Here is a 13,646-nt window from a genome sequence, read left to right as displayed (position 1 = left end):
AAAAATGTTATGGCAAGGACAATAAGTTCTTGTAGATAGTTATGAGATGAATAAATAAAGATACATGGATTGTAAAGTAAAAGTATATAGATGAAGGTATGAGTAAAATATGTAGATAGAGATACAAGTAAGCTTAAACAGAAGATTAAAGACAAAGTACTTAATCCGATTACAGATTTATTGAGATACAAAATGACTATTAGCCTAGAGCTTGCATCAGACAAACAAAGTATGGCCCTGGCTGGTAGCAAGTTGTTATGGTATTCAGGGTGTAAACTTAACTTTAAAGTCATTGATGTTAATCTGGTCATACTAATGTCCATGAAAGACTGAATTTAGAGTAATACAACCAAGTTAAGTAGGTTCCTCTATTTGTCAGCCTTTTAACTAAGTCTTAAGGTTAAAATTCACTCATTAATATTCTCTCCTAAGGTTATTATATCTAAAACTCTGCCTTAAAAAAAACTCACAGAGGAACTATTAATCCTTTTTTCCCTATTTTATAAGGTAAATAGACCACATTTGAAACATTAAGCAGTATTTATCTGTCACATACTTTAAAAAACTATTTATTTCATGGTGAACAGTAAAAATAATTCTAAACAAAGTGATTTTAAGATACAATTCCTCAGTTCCTCCAACAATCAGTCTTAATATTTTAATTTTAACTTACATCATTACTGAACAAGTTAACCAAAGTACCACAGACAGAATTGTAAAGTTGGTTAAGGTTTGAATAGTTATAGATTGTGTCAGAAATTTTGTGTATATCTGTAATTCAATATACTTGTATAAAATTTGTTTGGAAGAGATTAAAAATACTTCTTTTTGACTCAGCAATTAAAGGTGCTTATTTGCAAAAGCCAGATGCACATAGTGGAACATACATTTGAAAAGTGTTTTGGAAATCGTTTGCAGTGGCAAGTGGCCCTGGCATGCTCATTCCCTCTCTTTTTCATGAGACTTGTCTCCTTTTTTATTAGATCATGTCAGTTTAATCCAGTTCCTCTATTCTTTGGGTATGTTAAATATAACAAAGTAATTTCAAAAACTGACTTATAGATTGAATAGACATCTTAGTTAGCTTTTGAAAGTGCTAAATCTCCTCAAAATGTATTATATAAAGGTATTCCACCTCTGATGAATTTTAAAAATTATAAAAATTTTCATGTATTCATATTTAAGCCAAAAATATTACTACATAATATAGATTTCTTGTTTATTTTAAATTCTGTCATCAGATCTTTTTCTTCACAGTTTACTCTCTGTAGTCTCCTGGGACCTTAAATATGTAAACTATAATTTTTGTTAATATCAGACTTTTCCAGATGTCAAGATATTAGAATATTCGAATTTGATTTTATACAAAGCCCATGATGTTTGGCTATCAATAAGCATACATCACCATGCCTGGTTAAAACTCCATAATTTTAAGATTGTTGGGGCTGGAGAGATGGCTTAGTGGTTAAGTGCTTGCCTGTGAAGCCTAAGGACCCCAGTTCGAGGCTTGATTCCCCAGGACCCACGTTAGCCAGATGCACAAGGAGGTGCATGCATCTGGAGTTTGTTTGCAGTAGCCGGAGGCCCTGGCGTACCCATTCTCTCTGTCTCTATCTGCCTCTTTCTCTCTCTCTGGCTGTTGCTTTCAAATAAATAAAAATAAACAAAAACAAATTAAAAGAAAAGATTGTTTTTGTCTTGTTCATGCTGGTTTTGCTAAATGATTATCACTGAGGTTATAATCTAAGTCTCATAAAAAGTGAATTATTATGATTTTTGTTCTTATAAAAACTGAATAAGCTCCCCATGTCTTAGAAAAATCCACTGTATAAAAATGATGTTAACATAGTTTGTCTAAGCTTCATTTAAAAGTCATAAATATTTCTTTAGTTAAGCTGTAAAATTGTTCAATGGTAAAAGGTACTTATAAAAATTACTTTGTCTGTCATATTGTCTCTAATGTATGTTAAAATTGGGCTTGCTTAACTCAACAATGACAAAATTTTATTTTATTCTTGAGCTATGTATAATCAATCTCAGTTAAGGTTTCACTTACTTAATTGTTTCATTTTGATATCTTAAGTTCATTGCTTATAGAGATATTGATACTTAAAACATGAAAATACAAACAATGTTAATATAGTTTGTCTAAGTTTCGTGTAACAGTCATAAATATTTTTTTAAATTAGTTTTGTACTCAGTGAATACAGTCAAGTTGGTACAATTATTAGCCTCCTCCCTGTCGTCTCCCCTCCCCTTAGTCCCTCCTTGTTGGGGTATATGGGTCATGCATTGTGTGGTTAGCCCTCAGTTATGGGTAGGAGGAAATGTCTCTGTATATCATGACCTAATGTGTGGTTCTGGCATTCTTTCCACCCCCTCTTCCACAAATTTCCCTGAGCCATGTTTAGGTCTGCTTCAGTGATGAGGTCTTGGGACCATAAATATTTCTTTAGTTAAGCCTTAAAATTGTTTGATGGTAAAAGGTGCTTATTTAAGAAATTGCTTTGTGTCTGTCATATTGTCTCTAGTGCATGTTAAAATCAGGCTTGCTGAACTCAACAATGACCACATTTTATTTTATTCTTGAGCTACGTATAATTAGTCGCAGTCAAGGTTTCACTTGTCTCATTTTTTTTTTAATTTTTTGTTTTATTTTTATTTATTTGATAGTGACAGACAGAGAAAGAGACAGATAGGGAGAGAAGAGAGAGAGAATGGGCGCGCCAGGGCTTCCAGCCTCTGCAAACGAACTCCAGACGGGTGCGCCCCCTTGTGCATCTGGCTAACGTGGGGCCTGGGGAACCGAGCCTCGAACCGGGGTCCTTAGGCTTCACAGGCAAGCGCTTAACCGCTAAGCCATCTCTCCAGCCCCACTTGTCTCATTTTTGACATCTTAAGTTAATTGCTTATAAATATATTAATACTTAAGACATGTTTCCTTCCCTAAAAATGTAATCTTTTAAATTACTGTCCTACTTCCATTTTGGGGGAGGGAGAGGGGGAGGTAATTGGTACTTGCATTGGTATACAGACCAACCAAAGTTGTCTTCAAACACAGATGCTAAGTTTTTATACTGTCTTGTCTTCTTCCTGGCATAAAATTTCTAGATTAAATCAATTGCCTTAAAGTTATTGATAAAATAATTGATAAAAATATTTTCAGGGCTACTAAAATGTTCTGCCTATACTTATAACTGACAGATACTTAAAAAATAAAACACGTATGCTTTCTATGAAAACTAAACTTAAATATTAATTAGAATGATTTTAAACTATTGTGTCATTCTCTAACCAGATCTGCTTTGCCAACCAGATATGTTCTGTGCCTTTTTAAATTAATCTGTTTTGCAAATCAGATATGTACAGTCTCTTTGAGTGATCAATAACGATATGCAGAAGTCAAAATCAATTGGAAATATTGGAGTTAAAAAAAATCGCCAATATTTTGGTCCCTGATCCCATATCAAAAGGCCACAGGAGATGATGGGACACTTCAACTTCTAGCCTCTGGTAAGTTATCTGTCATCTTGATTGGAGAGGATGTGGAGACCCAGAAATCAGTTCCACGTCAGTGTATCTACAATAGGAGAGTGACATTGGAGGAAAATCAGTCCTCCAGGCTTGCTAAAGGAGGGAGGGGCTATCTGGTTAGCACAGCCTTGATTTATCCTAGCAGATGACAATGCTGAGAGTCATAGAACTCCTCACAGGTCCCTGAAAGTCTTTCCTACAGTGCCATTCTTGACCTCCAAAGTATACAGTTAATTCTGGTAGCCTGCATGGTCTTAATCACCCAATGAGAAAAATATGACTACGATGTAAACAATGAGGCAGACTAATACGCTCCCCTGACTGATGCTGACTTACAATATTAAATTCTAACATTAACTCATGCCTTCTGCCTCTAGCTGTCCCTGATTAACTTCACCTACCCTGACCCCAGGTCCTCCCACTTGCCTTAGCTGGAATCCTTCCTTAGCCCTTACCCTGTCTCATACAGGGATAAGTACACTGCCACCCCAATGGGCACTCTCAAAACTCGCTTGTCTTCCTACTCTTCCCCGACCCAAAAATGCCCCTCTGCCTCCTCTTTCTTGCCCCAAGCCCTCTATTCCTTGCCTGTAAATGCTCATCCTCCCTTTACACCTGGCATTTTCATGTCATAGCTGTTGACAAAAATAATAAGCTCCTTTATTTTTACCTTCTGTCTTCTCACAGGGTGCACAGAGCCCATCTCCTTCACCTTCTCTCTAACAGGTGTCTGCAGGCGACTGCCCTAAAGTCAGCTCAATACATGGATGGTACAAGAGAAGTCTCTGCTTCACTCAGGACTAAGTCATCACAACATGCTACACTGGCACTATTGATCTCACCACTCTGCCACCTCCTACCACAATGAAACTGCTTCCTCAGCACCTGCCCTGAAGAGACACCCATCAACCGCATTATCCAGCACCCCACCACCACCATAAGAACTCATCACCCTTGTGTTCAGCAAGAAAAAAATTAACTTTCATCTCTTATCATTAACAAAAAGCTGGAATGTTAGGTCAGGACAAAATGGAGTTATAGCAAGAGGGCAACAGAGATAAGGAAGTGGGTCATCCACATTCCTCAAGAAACTGCCCAGCCATTATCCCTTCCTTGCCTAACAATGTCCCAGGTCTAGGATTCCTGCCCTCCACCCCCATCTCCCACCTGGTCACTTCTGGTCTCACACCATATGGCTAATGTAAAGAACAACAAAGTTTCTTCCTTTCCTCACCTTCCCCCAACTGAAGAGCCTATAAAGCCCACTATCTGTAACCCCAAGTTGACGGTTCTTCTCTTGAGAGTCAGTCCTGGCAGCTCATTTTTCTCCAAATAAAAACTTCCATCTTTGCCTCAGAGTGGTCTCCATAGTTTTGGTCACTCCTGAACATTACAGTTACAGCCTTTGAGATTGGGCCAGCTGATCTGCATTGGAACAATAGGAAGAATGCACACTCTTTTGATGTAAGGGGCCTGAATGATGAAGTGTCCTGCTCTTCAAAGTCTGCTTCATTCCCCCCTGGATTAATGAATTGGTAGCCCACCTGGTATTATGGAGCATAATAAATGTAGTAAAGAGAGGGTCATTCAATTTGACTTGCATGCAAATTCCTGGCCTTTTGAGCCACTGGCATGGGAAGCTGAGTAGCTGTGGGGGATGAAGTCTCTGAGGAATTTGGAAAGCATGCTTCCTGATGGTTTACAAGGTCCAAACTCCCTCCCATGGCACCTGAGCTCCTGACCAAACTTGGGAGAGAAAATGGACAAAGCCACCAGACACATGGCCAAAGTAGGTCCTGGGGGGACCAGAAACCAGACTGAGATCAAGCCTGATCAGCTTTAGAGCCATTCTGAGTAGATCCCATGTGTGTACTGGGTCTAAATGGAGGCTGACAGGGGGGCTCCATGTGTATTCTTAGCTAAAAGGGCTGCTCCATGTGCATTTGGAGTTGCTCCATGTGTGTACTGAGATAAAAAGTGGCTCCATGTGTATATAGAGTTGAAAGTTAAAACTTCACCGAGGTCCAACAGGGGGTCATTAAGAGACATTTACATAGTGACATCTAGGGAATTCCCTTAAGGGGGCAGGGAACTGCAATTTAAACTCTGGGTGAATGTGTGAATGAATGGACGACTTAGTCTGCTTGTGTTCTGAGTTCAAATTTGTAGTCGTACAGCTGGGCACCCTTAAGATCCCCACTAGGGCCACAGAATTTGAGTGAGCATATTCTTCAGTACCATGGCAAGTGCCATGAGGTCTCATGGTGGGTTTGGGTCACAAAGTCATAAGCACAGGTGTAATTCACATTCTTTGGAGGTCTAAGCAGGTTACACATAGACAAGTCCCCATAACTTTATGTATTACAAATAGGTAAAATAAATTTCCTAGTTAAGAACAAACAACTTCAAAGTAAGACAAGGAATGTCAGTATACTTAGCTGTCTACTATTATTTCTTTTTGCTCTTTCTCACTGTTATATGCCATTTAAAGTAATGAAAAGCTGACCTCTGAAAAAAGGGATGATGCCCCCTTTATCTCAGGCCCCATACAAGCTTAAGCCATGTGTCTCCCCCAAACCCTCTCCAGAGGCAAAATGGCCAATTGCCTCTAACAAAAAAGGAAGGAATGACAAATAACATATTACTCTGTTTCTCTCTATAATTCTTATCTTTTTAAACACTTAAAGTCACATCTATTAGGTAAAATATCTCACTAGACAAAAAGGTCATTTAGGTAAACTGAATCAAGGTATTTGATCAGGTTAAAAACTCCTTACATAAAACAAACACCAGGCTTACCTAAAATGTATATCAAGGTAAAAACATATGATTAAAAAAAATCAAGTAAATGATCTCATCTATATCTCTAATATCAACAAAGAGTAGGAACCCTTGTATTTAAGGTAATAACACCTTTAAAACAATAACAACAACCCCTTTAATCCCAAACATTCACCCACTGGTCAGGGGACCTATATCCCAGACTCCAACAGAACAGAAGAAGAAGCAGTCCAAGGGAACCATCACCATCCCTCAATATGACATCCAAGCAACCAAGATGGGAGTAAGGACAAAAATCTATGAACTTCCACTTAACATGACCAGTGGCTAACCTTACATGTCATAATGTAAGGTGCATGCTGGGGACTGGGGGAAGGTCTGGAGGAATGCAAGCCTGGAAGCCGTCCTTGTAGGTAAGCATGGATACCTATTTTGGATCTTCCTTGCTACAGAAGACACATAGACTGTTGTGATTTCTGGAGCTGGGCACTGGCTTTTCCTGCGGGGCAAGCCAAGCCTGGCAACTGTGGCCCTGCAGATCAGCTCCCCCACTGGGTCTGTCTGTCAGCAGCTGAAGCTTCTGCTGCTCCTTGGTCTGTTGCTGCTGGGGCCGCTGTTGCCAGTGCTGGAGCCACTGATGTTGCTGCCGAACTCTGCTCCTGCTTGGGTCAGGTTGGCGTGGCCGGTCCCGGGACGCTGCTCTGTTCGCCGGAGCTGGGCTCAGGCAGTGGGGGAGGGGAGGGTGCTGCAGCTGCTCTGGTTCTCTCGCTGCTCCACGTGTTCTTCTACCTCGCGGTCTGCTCCTCCGCTGCTCACTGCCGCTCTCCCCTCACATTTCCCGAGTTGCAGAGAGCGTGGTGTGAGGGAAAGCTCCCGCACCTGGCTTTTCTTGCGGCTGGAGCTGAGCTTGGAGGCTTTCTTTGTGCCGCCACCGCCGCCAAGGTTGGCGGAGCTGCCGCAGCCACTTTTCCCACCTGTGTGGGCTCTGGATGCTCTGGAACTCTTCTACTTCTCCACTGCTGCTTCAATTTCCTATACACCTCACTTTTTAGTAAAAGTGTATATTTTGCTGAGTTTTTTTTGATCATTCCCCCCCCCCCCAGGCTGCTTTGGCGTGGTACCTACACCGCCATCTTAACTGGAACTGTTTTATTATAATTGAGAAGCCCCCTCCCCCCGCAAAAAAAATAAGTCCAAAAAGAGAGATTAAAAAAAAAAGAACTTCTGGTCAAGATGGTGACTGTCTAACTGTGCCGCACCTTCCCAGGAAGGAAAGGAAAGGCATTAAGGGTTCACTGGGTCTTTTGGGGACAATAATATCTAATAGATCACCAGTAGGAGGGTGCAGAGGGGAAGAAAAGGGAATCGGCTAATTCCCTCACTCTTGGGTGGCTCACCAGTTCCCCAATACCCCCAAACAGCTCCCCTAGCCATAGTCCCAGCCTCAGGACACACCCACACTTATTGCAAGAAAGGGGACCCAGGCCAGCATAGTTCCATTTGTCTCACTGTGCTGGGGTGATTGCCCTGCTACCCCTACCCATGCATAACCTCGGACCAGCTCCACCCATTGGCCTATGCAAGCTCAGGCTCAATACATCCATCTGCCCCATGTGCATGCACCACCCATTTGCCTGTGTGAGCTCAACATGCTCTGCCCATGTGCCTGCTTGCCGCTCCAGCCATGCTTCCATGAGCCAGTTCAGTCCCATTCCATCTACCCATACCCAAGCTCAGTCTCACTCTGCCCATCAGTGCCAGCTCAGGCCCAATCCCTTGTCTGCAATGCCAGCTGACTGCCCATCTACCCGCAGTATGTAAGATAGACCACTTAGCATCCCACCCACACACAAACTCAGGCTGATCCGCCCACCCAAGCATGAGCTCAGGAATGCTCTGCCCATCTGCTTGCTTACCTGTGAACTCAGGCTGGCTCCCCCAAGAGGCACCACTACTCCCACCCATCAAGACTATAGTCCTACTCTCCTTGCCCATACATGGTGATGGACAGACCGCAGCAGACAAGAAATAATATGAAAAATGAAATGCAAGTAAATCCAGTAAGATCACCCAGTCCTATAATGAATGTCTCTAATCAAAACATAGAAAAGACATTAGGATCAGAACCACAAAATGAAGCTAAGAGCAATGCAACCCTGACCCAGCTACTGGTAGTACTTGCAGAAAAGCAACAAAAGACCAATAATCATGTGGATGCTGCCACCACTAGACTAGACCTAATAGAAAAGAAAATGGAAGAAGTTCAAAGTCAGTTAAGAGATATGAAGGAGAGTGGGGGGAAAAAAAGGACCTCAAAAATCAGCTGGCAAAGCTAAATGAAGACATTAAGGAATACAAGAATGAATTCCAAGAAGCATCAAGAAAATCAGAAAATGATGTCAAAAGGGAACTTGACAGAGGGATGTAAAATGTACACAAAAAGAAGAAGAAAAATGCAAACCTAATTGAACAAGCCCAACACTCTTTAGAAGCTCTCAAGAATAGAATCAGCCATGTGGAGGATAGAAACTCAGATCTTTAAGACAAGACAGAAGAAACAGTTTGAGAGTTCAAAACCTTCAATTAGTTCAAAAATTTCTGTGAACAGAACATGAGGGAATTGTGTGATACCCTTAAATGTCCTAACATCCAGATCATGGAAGCACCAGAAGGGGAAGAAATTCAGACCAAAGACATGGAGAACTTATTTAACAAAATAATCAAGAAACTTCCCCATCCTCTCAAAAGAAAGGCCCATCAAGATATAAGAAGCTGACAGACCTCCAAACAGATTGGACCAAAGGAGAACCTCTGCAAGATATATTGTCATTAATGGGCTGGAGAGATGGCTTAGCGGTTAAGCGCTTGCCTGTGAAGCCTAAGGACCCCGGTTTGAGGCTCGATTCCCCAGGACCCACGTTAGTCAGATGCACAAGGGGGCGCACGCATCTGGAGTTCGTTTACAGCGGCTGGAAGCCCTGGCATGCCCATTCTTTCTCTCTCTCTCTCTCAGTCTCTCTCTCCTCCTCTCTGTCACTCTCAAATAAATAAATAAATAAATAAACAAAAAAAATTTAAAAAAGATATATTGTCATTAAGACTCTAAACATTGACACCAAAGAAAAATCCTAGAACAGCTAGGGAAAAACAGCACATCACTTTTAAAGGTAACCCCATAAGAATTACTTCAGATTTCTCAATGGAAATCCTGAAAGCCAGAAGGGCCTGGAATGAAACACTGCAAAGTCTAAGAACCTATGGCTCCCAACCCAAACTACTTTACCCAGCAAAAGTATTCCTCATAACAGATGGTGAAAGAAAAGCTTTCCATGACAAAACTCAGCTTTAACAATTATATGAACATAAGCAAACCTACAGAGAGTATTTCAGGAAATTCTCCACACAGAAGGATCAAATATTCAACCTGACATGCCTACAAGAAGCAGGTCACAATAATCATTCTCAGAAGAGGCACAAAAAACTTCAAAGTCCATGAAAACACCAAACCACACATACCAACACAATATGACAGGGATTAAATCAAACCTCACACTCATTACCCTAAATATTAATGGCCTTAATTCACCCACCAAGAGACACAAGCTAACAGGGTTGTCGGGAGCCATAGAGCCTCTCCATTTTGCCTGGGCCTGCTCATAAACTGACTCATTACTCAGAAAGCTGGTCCATCCAACTTTCTGCTAGGTACTTCTGGAACTGGTCAGCAGACTACTTACAGAATTTTATCTTTTGCAAAAAGCCAGTTTATGGTCAGGATGTGAAACCTGGTGCAGTCAGGATGTTAAGCCAGTTGGGCAAGATTAGATAAATACCTAATTACAACCCCTCTAGGTTTCCTGACAAGTCCTTGCCCTGGCCACATCCCCTTCCCCCTACAACTCCTTGCCCTGACCACGTCCTCTTCTCCCTACAACTCTATATAAACCTACATGTAAGAATAAACTCTCGAGGCTGTGACAAACATCTAGCATGGTCTCCTTCTTGTGTCTGTTTGCCTACTTTCATTCAGGTTGATTTTCACCTCGCTTCTTTGTTCGATTCCCCGCTGGCTGGGGCAAATGGCGCCTGAACATGAGGCCAAGGTACAAAGAAAGACCTGAACGTCACTCGAGTGGACGGCCGTCCCAGCCATTAGATCGCCACCCCACCGGAGGGGTGAGTGAAGGTCTGCATAGAGGTCACTACAGGCAATACACCTGTGAAACAGACCTGCACTGCGATCGACGCAGAAAAGCCCGCCTGCGAAACTGATCCGTTTAAGGTAAGCGACGAATTTTAGGCAATTAAAGTAAAGACTATTGAGTCATTTTTTTCAAGGCACAAGAACTGCGGGATTTCCTTTTTGCACTTCTTTTCCTCCTTTTAATTTCGGTTGGCGCCATCGCGTGGAATTGCAACATAGCGACAGGGCAACTGAAGCCTCTTGGCCAGGTCTACCCTCTGGCATTGGCTGAAGGCCCCTAGCTCCCTGTGCAAATCCCGACAGCCTGTTTGGGTGTTGGCAAAGACCTCCTATCTAGCCTCTCTTCCTATCAACAAAACTGGGTACGCAACAGCCAGCAAATGCTCTTAGAGCGGCTGCCAGCTCTTAACATTGCAGTTAGGCTCACGGTAGGCCCACCGGGAAACCCCCCGTGCCAGTTCTCTGACCGGGAATGTTGCCCTCTGGTCTTGCTGTTTCTCCTCTTTCCTTTTCTATCATGGGACAGACCCTAAGTAAGCATAAATTGTTGAAAGGCTTAAAACTTCCCTCAAGGCATAAGGATCACAGGTTAAAGAAAAAAAAAATTAACAAAGAGTAAAAAGGAGCTAATTGCCATAGTAAAAGATATTTTTAAAACACAAGGAACTGAGATTGCTTCAAGTTATTTTTAATTTCATCAGGAGGATTTGTTCTTTTTATGTGTGTGTATATGTGTTTATGTGTGCTCATTGTGCTTGCTAGTCGTGTCATGTTTGTGACTATTTGTAACTAGAGATGATGTGGGCGCAGGTGATATTCCTTTCTCTTCTAGAGAACGATTTCAAGGAAATCAAAGATCTAAGCATAGAAATTAAAAAGGAAGAGTTAAATGTCTTTTAAGGAGTGAATTTGCCAGATATTTGTTCTAGGTCAAGTTCACCTTACATAGAGGATCATTAAAAACAACAAAACTTCCTCTAAAGAGGTAACTTATAATTTGTCAGATACTTTTTAAAAAGCTTGTAATGTCCTGTTACTTAAAAGGAGGAGGTAGCTGACCTGACTTCTAGGCCACCCTGCCTCAAGATAACAACAATATTTGCCTTAATTTAGTGTCTTATTGATATTAATTACATAAAATTTTGTTAGACTACTCACTTGTTAGTGAGTAATAGGATTAATTTGGTGTAATTTTTTAATAGCCTTATAAGAAAGATAATCACTTCTCGGCCTTTTGGCTAAGATCAAGTGTAGTATCTGTTCTTATCAGTTTAATATTTGATATGTCTGCTATCCGAGGACAATATATTAAATGGATTTTTGGAGCTTGGAGTTGGAATAGGAGATTACTCCGTCCACTCCACGCATCCACCTGGTATTGCAGTACTTCCAGGAATGGTGGACCCCCTCGGGGGAGTAAAAAAAAAAAAAAAAAAAAAAAAAAAACAGAGAGAGAGAGAGAGAGAGAGAGAGGGAAAGAGAAAAGATAATTAATGATGGGGTGAGATGAATTGATTGAAGGAACTGGAAAAGAATTTTTCAATATTGGGACATAGAATGCTCATTAAAAATGCTTTGTGAGTGGTACTGAGAATGTTAAAGTATGTGGATACAGATGTGCATATGTAGGAAAGAATTTTCAGGCTAAACCTAAATGCCACGCCTAAAGTTAGAGATTCTTCAACTGTTTACAGACTCCTAAGGATACTCTAAAAGTTTTATATAGGGACATAGTCTTAATCTAAATTCATCTTACATTAGACACAGGTGATACCTATGTTAGGTGGGTCACAAAGTCATAAGTACAGATGTAATTGGAGGTTTAACCAGGTTAAACATACACAAAAGTCTATCACCTTGTGTTTTACAAATGGGTAAATTTGCTATGTAAAAACAAACAACTTCAAAATAGGAAAAAAAAAATGTCAGATGCTTATCTCTCTGCTCTGTAATTTCATTTTGCTCTTGCTTTCCAACATATGCTACTTAAATTCATGGAAAGCTGGACTCTAAAAAAAAAAAAAAAAAAAAAAAAAACAGGTGGAACCCCCTTTATCTCAAGCCCCATGCAAGTTTAAGCCATGTGTCCCCCAGACTCTGACTAGAGACAAAAATGGCCAATTGTCTCTTGACAAGGAAAAAGGAATACAGCATATAACTGTGGTTCTCTTTAGTTCATCTCTTATGAACACCTCAAGTCACATCTGTTAGATAGTCTATCACTGGACAAAATGTTAAAAAGATAAACTGAGTCTTATGATAAGGCCTCACTCATTAACAGGTCATTGATGCTAATTTGTTATGATTTAAGGGTTATAAAACTGGCTTTAAGACTCAGTAAAGTAAATTAGGTTCCTCTTTTCATCAAGGTTTTAACTATTCTAAAGATAAAGGCTCACATAGAAATGGTTAATTTCCAAAGGTGAAGTACTCATACCTAAAGACATTGTGACTTTACAGATAGCTTCTGTCTTATTTATGCTAATTTTATTAAATGGTCATAACTAAGTTTAATCACTTAGGTTTAAGTGATTTAATTTCAGTAATAATAACTTTCATCTTCCTGGGATTTGTTGGGATAGCTTAAACTTTATCAAATTTAAGTCATGGGTAAAACATAAAATTGTTTTATGTTTATAAAAGTTTCTGTGGTACATAAAAATCAATAGCTAGCAAGTTTAAACCGAAATCATTGGTTGTCAAATAATGTTTTTTCTTTCAAAAAAAAATTTATCAAGGGTTATATTAATATTTAGCTAGCTATTTTGGCTCCGGAAAAAACAAATTCTACTCTATTGTATGTAAAGTAACTGTCTCAATTTTTGCATCTTAAGTTCAGTGCTTATAACAAAATTAACTCTTAAGACATATTCCCTACTTTAGGGTACAGCCTCATGCTCAAACAATGGTTCTCATCTAAAATATATGTATATATATATAAAATTCAAGCTCCGTGGTTCTGTTACCAGTGTTTTCTGGGTAATTTGTACCCACACAGGTATCTGAACTAATCAAAGATGTTTTCACATAGGTGCTAAGACCTTATACTGTCTTACTTGTGCTTTTCTGATAGTTTCTAGGTTAAATTAGTTAAGTTTATAAATCAATTGGCACTGTTTTCAAGACT

At 40.2% G+C, this 13,646-nt stretch overlaps 1 non-coding gene across 1 annotated transcript; it reads left to right on the top strand.

Annotated features, from left to right (window-relative positions):
* The first annotated feature begins 11,737 nt into the window (after positions 1-11,737).
* Positions 11,738-11,928, top strand: LOC123461741. The gene has a single exon (XR_006637823.1). It is a non-coding gene; the product is annotated as a U2 spliceosomal RNA (small nuclear RNA).
* Positions 11,929-13,646: the final 1,718 nt, after the last annotated feature.

This window comes from Jaculus jaculus, chromosome 6, assembly GCF_020740685.1.
Source record: "Jaculus jaculus isolate mJacJac1 chromosome 6, mJacJac1.mat.Y.cur, whole genome shotgun sequence".
Classification (NCBI taxonomy): Eukaryota; Metazoa; Chordata; class Mammalia; order Rodentia; family Dipodidae; genus Jaculus; species Jaculus jaculus.
Note: the sequence above shows the minus strand (reverse complement) of the source record. Positions and strands in the feature narration are given on the sequence as shown.